The 6000-nt window shown below is 35.9% G+C and overlaps 1 protein-coding gene across 1 annotated transcript in view; it reads left to right on the top strand.

The window, feature by feature from the left end:
* Positions 1-1332: 1332 nt before the first annotated feature.
* The window catches only part of LOC135206913 (guanylate cyclase 32E-like), a 176716-nt gene continuing 172048 nt past the window's right edge, over positions 1333-6000 (top strand). The window contains 1 exon segment of the mRNA XM_064238401.1: positions 1333-1485. The gene's annotated coding sequence lies outside the window, so the exon portion shown is untranslated.

Here is a 6000-nt window from a genome sequence, read left to right as displayed (position 1 = left end):
AATCGTGCACTTCTTTGGTTATCACAGACACTTATGCTCCATGTAAAGCTAACAGAAGGCATGAATTCTTGGCATATTTAGGAGTTACTTTATTAGAGCCCTGCAACCCTAAGGGACCATCTGCCAACAAGCGCCTCAGTGGCGTGATCGGCATGGCCTTAGCCTGCCACCTTGGTGGCCGCGAGTTCGATTCTCGGCCAGTCCATTGAGGAGTGTGAGATGTGTATTTCTGGTGATAGAAGCGCACTCTCGACGTGGTTCGGAAGTCACGTAAAGCCGTTGGTCCCGTTGCTGAATAACCAGTGGTTCCATGCAACGTAAAAACACCATACAAACAAACAAACCATTTGCCAACAGTGCCCACTCTTCGCTCGTTTCCATTAGGAGTTGCTGCCATGATTCTTGCTAAAGCAACATTTTTTTTTTCTTAACCCTTCTGTCGACCGGATGGGAAGGAGACGTTTCTAGACCCCTGAGCTCCAGTTGACCTAACCACTGAATCAATTCTTGACTTTCTCGAAATTCTTTTCACACTCAAAACAAGTCTGGTTTTCACCATAGGAATTTTAAGGCAAACAAAACTATTCTTTGACTAGTAATCTGTCTTCCATAGGAAGTGGAGCCGCATGATAAGGTACTGACAGGCAGTCGTGTTATTATTCTTATTATATATATATATATATATATATATATATATATATATATATTATATATATATATATATAATATATTTATATATCATATATATATATATATACTATATATATATATATATATCTATATATATATATATAATATATATATATATATATATCATACGATGTTTTCTACCTGGAGGGGATAGCTCCAGGTGACATTCTTGTGGTTCTATCAAGTAATTTAGGGTGAAGTTGCTAATACCCATGTTTTCTCAAACTCTGGTATCGATTTCCCAACCACACAATATATAGATATATATATATATATATATATATATATATATATATATATATATATATATATATATATATATATATATATATATATATATATATGTGTGTGTGTGTGTGTGTGTGTGTATACCGTCTATGACGTTTCTTAACTTAGGGATTACGAAAATTTCCGGTATTTTTTTCAGTTGATTTTACCAGACATCTCTTTCTCATTAATCACGCAGCCCTATCTATCACCCACTATAAAGACACCGTTTAACTGCAAGAGATTTTTATCGCGTCTCCCATATTTCTTTCGGCATTGATGCTGCCTCATCCTAATTATTCATTACGCAATACACGATCGGCAACGACTTCTGGTCCATTTCTTAGGCTGTGGGACTGCGCAGCTTTTAGTGTGAATGTGGTGTTGGCGGCGGGCGGACGTGCATTGATTCGTCTCTCTTGACACGAGAGAGATACAGAGAGAGAGCGCTGTGACTGCCTCCTCGCGGTTCAGCTCCTGTCCCGCGCGGTTCCCCTCGAGCCGAGAAATAGTCCTGCTGGTCATAAAGTAAACTAACTTTTTACCATAATTTTTGGTGTTTTCTTATGTGTTCGATGTTCAGGAAGTTTAGTGACTCACGCATGTTTTGTTGTTGTTGTTCTTCTTCTTCTTCCTCAAGCCTGATTCCAGTTGATGTCATTTGTTTCACAGACCTGCTTGTTCTTCGGTGTTTCTCATTAATTTGATTTTAAAGGTAACGTCTCGACAAACTTTTTCATGTGTGTAGAATTTATATTCCTTCTCGATGACTGCATCGCTAAAAAAATTAAGAATAACATTACTCCATTATCTTTATGCTTTCTATTTGAACGTAAATACAAGTTGTGTCATGTGAATCATCATAACACGTGGCATCTCACGGGCAGCAGAAACTTGAATGTTTAGGGTAAGCGATTATTTGTCGTTTTGATATTTTAATCTTTTAGGAAATTTCAGATGATTCGATGTGATTATATGTTTGGAATAATTAGAACACCTTAACCAACTGCTTCCTGACAAATTAGATAGTTTGATACTTGAATTTTTTACCAGATAATATTACAAATGTGAATGGTTGATTCCATGAATTTCGTTTACTCTTATAATTGGATATTTATAGAAAAGTTTAGTTTCTCCGTGCTTCTGATATATTGGACTATAAACCAATATGCTTGTCTGACATATGTCGTTTCTGAATGTTTATATATATATTATTTTGCAACTTGAACTGGGGTCTGTTTTTATAATGACATTTTATTCAGTACGAGATAGATACTTCTCATCATTAGTCCAATTTAGTGGCTATTAATTTTCCCTTTTTTACCCTATATTACGAAACGAAAATGAGTGTTAAATAGCATTTTTATTTACCGTCATGCAACTTCTGTATAATCTATAGTCTCTGAAGTATTTCTTCTGTAACATAAAATGTTATATTACCACCTTTCATTTTTCATCTCATATTTTCTGCCATGATTGAAGTATTTCGTCGCTATTCTTAAATATTTCACAAGGGATTTTATAACAAAACAATTTACAAGTCCGTTTCTTTTAATACTTCCGGTGGCATTTGTTAATTAATTGTGACGTGATGAACCAAAGCAAAGCCACTGGGGTGATTAGAAATGTATTTTGCATTTTGCCAGAAAGAACTAGTAGTTGGAGGCATGATTTCTTTCCATATTAAGATATATTTGTTATTTGTTATGGTTACCAATAGGTTAGTATTGTGCCATAGCTTCCATATATTGAAAGCAACTCACGATGGCTACTAATAAGTTGAGAGTGAATTTCGCAATATTTGTTTCGTCAAAATCGATTACAGTCCCTACGAGGATTAGTCCTAGAGCCTGTCCAGCTCACGCAATCAAACTGGTCGATGGAGATTCTTTGTGTAGATTTTATGGACTGAAAGTTTATAGTGAATTTCGCTCTTCGGTGTATTAAGCATGATTTCGCTCTTCCCTGTATTACTCAGCCGCATATGACTCAAAACAAAACCAGCTGATGAAAAGCCTGATAGACTTGCTTGACGAAACAATGAATTTCAATTAACGCTGCACGCTTCCGGTCTCCCTCAAGACCGTTTCTGTTGAACTGCTGGTGATTACGTAGGCGCATTCGTTTGCTGCTGACAGGACTTGGGAGTTGGAAACCGTGAAGCCGTGAGTGAATGGGTAATTCGGGTGGTAATGAGGGAATCTCTTTTATTTAAAATGAACTGGAAGAGCCGTTTCCAATTTTTTTTCTCCTTTTTTTATAAAAATATTCTACTAATCAGAGAGTGTGTTTAATTACGAATAAGGTGAAAAGACAACGCTGTCCCTTTTTCCGCTTTGTTTTTTTAAATGTACTTTAGATTTTTAGTCCTGTTGCATTGCTATATATGCCTGGTATCAATTCACTCACTTTCACTTGCGTTTATTAAAGAGGACGACACCAGATAATAGATTAATCAACAAAAAACCTTTTTAGTCAACAAAAAACCTTTTGTGGAACTGATGATCATATTACTGAAAATGATGTTTTTGTATATGAACTGATCTCAACGATGCTTATAGCTGAAAAAGGTGAAAAAGTAAATGAAACATTTTCTCGTGATGTGTTAAATTGTTATTGCAGTCTTTCTGAAGATACAGCGATTCCCAAAATATCGTAAGTTGTCCCTCATGTTTTCGAACGTAGTTTACGTCAGTGAAAAAGTAGAATATAATAAACTGCTTCTGAAAGCAGCTGGTAGGAACATACAGTTTAAAATGGATTTTATTTGAAACTGATATGGGATTGAAAGGACAACCGGATAGAACCACCGAATCCTAATTTTGATAAATTTTATAACATACGTAAATGAAATATCATCTTTTGTTAAAACTTATGGTTAAACCTTCCTTTGCGCCTGTGTGGAATAATATAAAAGTTTCAGTTATTCCAATTCGGGGGTACATTTGCATATCTGCATGTTATACCCTGATTTTCACGGCCCGGAGCATTTACAGAATCCAATTAATATCCTCCTCATAGTTTATCCTACGGAGCTCGATCAGTTTCAAACATTTATAAATGAAGTAGTAGGTTTTCCTACGGTGAGCTTTTTATAATTCGATATCGGTCTAATGTCACTTGCTCGCAAGTGTGCAGTCGTTTTCAGAATCTTGTGATACATTGCATTATCCACTTATCGTAGCGTTACATTATTTTCCTAATAGGAGTTTGATTATTATTACCTAAAGTTTTCAATAGCGGCCGTGTAGTGAGAAGGTGGAATTTTAATTCATCATTTTTCATTTGAAGTTGCAACAGTATTTCTTTCCAGTAGCTTTCACATGAATCATTTTTGGTAGAATGCTCAAATTTCCTTTCAATTAGTCTCATTCCTCTTTTTATGATTAAATTTGCCATTTTTAAACACTCGAGTTTTCAGTAGTAATTCGAGATGCAGATCAGACTCCTTTCGTATAGCTTCCTGGAGCTATTAAGGCAAAATTAGATCAATTATTTTTCCACAACTTTATTTTGCATTTTCGACTTTGCACCAAATGATTTCGTTAGTGGTTTAAAAATGAAAACAAATTTACATGACTTGCGTCTTGTACTGAATTTTCATCTTTTCATCTTGAAGCCGAATTTAAAAATGAGTAATGACATTTTCTTAAAATGTAGATAATTATCTCGAGCCAACGTAAGCTCTTATAAAGTCTGATGATGAAATGTTCCGGAATGTTTGTTCAATTAAACCAGCCTCTTTCTCTTTGTAGTCATAAAATGTACTGAATATATTTTCACAAAACTCCAATTAAAGTCGGAGCCGCATTGAGTCTTGTGAAGAAAATCTGATTGGTTTTACTTTACAAAAGTTGTGTTACCCATTACTTAGTGCTTGAAATACCACAAGTTCCAATTGCTATTATTTGAAACACGGCTTCTCATTAACCTGGCACTAATGCTTCAGTTACGACAGTCTCTCTCTCTCTCTCTCTCTCTCTCTCTCTCTCTCTCTCTCTCTCTCTCTCTCTTCTCTCCTTTTTTCCGTTCTCAACTTCCAGTTCATGGAAATGAGGTTACCTGAACCGGAGAGAGGATTCCATCCATGCATTTATAGTTCCACTTACTAGTTAGCCGATAATTCTCTCTCTCTCTCTCTAACAATATCAGTGGTGGCAGTATAATCAGAGGCGAAAATTGTGTGTATTTTATAGATTAGATTCATTTTTTTCCGTGGTGACTGTCACACGTGTTGAATTAATTGAATTGTGGGAGAGGTCTTGAAGTATTTTAAGAACTAAATCATTATCAGTGACATAACTTTTGTGAAGCAAAACCAATCAGATTTTCTTCACAAAACTCAAGCTATCCTTGGCCGTCTAACGGTGGATTAAACTATTTAGTCTTTTTACCAACGTTCATAAACTCGCACACGCACTCACACGTATATATACGTACACACATACATATACACACACACACATGTATATATGTATTTGTGTGCGTAAAGAAAGAACCCCACACAGGAAGAGATAAATACTATCTTCTTTGAAAGGAATATATTTGTCTTTCCTGTCATTAACAGATCCATTGCCGACTTGAATGCCTATAAAACTGGGAAGAAAACAGGCCTCTTTTAGTTGTCTGTAAAAGAAAACTATTGAGATGGCTTTGTCTCTCTGTCCGCACTTTTTCTTTCCGCCCTCACATCTTAAAAACTACTGAGGCTAGAGGGCTGCAAATTGGTATGTTTATCATCCACCCTCAAATCATCAAACTTGCCAAATTGCAGTAGTTTTTTTCTATTTATTTAAGATTAAAGTCAGCCATAACCGTATGTCTAGCTGCAATATAGAAACCAGCAACATAGGCCACCACTGGGCCGTGGCTGAAAGCTTCATGGGCCGCAGCTCGTACAGACAACTTAATTGTTGGTTCCTATAGCGATGCCAGACGTATGGTTATGGCCAACTTTAACCTTAAATAAGTAAATTAAAAAAAAAAAACACTGAGGGTAGAGGGCTGCAAATTGGTATGTTGATCGTCCACCCTCAAATCGTC

This window comes from Macrobrachium nipponense, chromosome 31 (assembly GCF_015104395.2).
Source record: "Macrobrachium nipponense isolate FS-2020 chromosome 31, ASM1510439v2, whole genome shotgun sequence".
Lineage (NCBI taxonomy): Eukaryota > Metazoa > Arthropoda > Malacostraca > Decapoda > Palaemonidae > Macrobrachium > Macrobrachium nipponense.
This window is presented reverse-complemented; position numbering and strand designations above follow the sequence as displayed.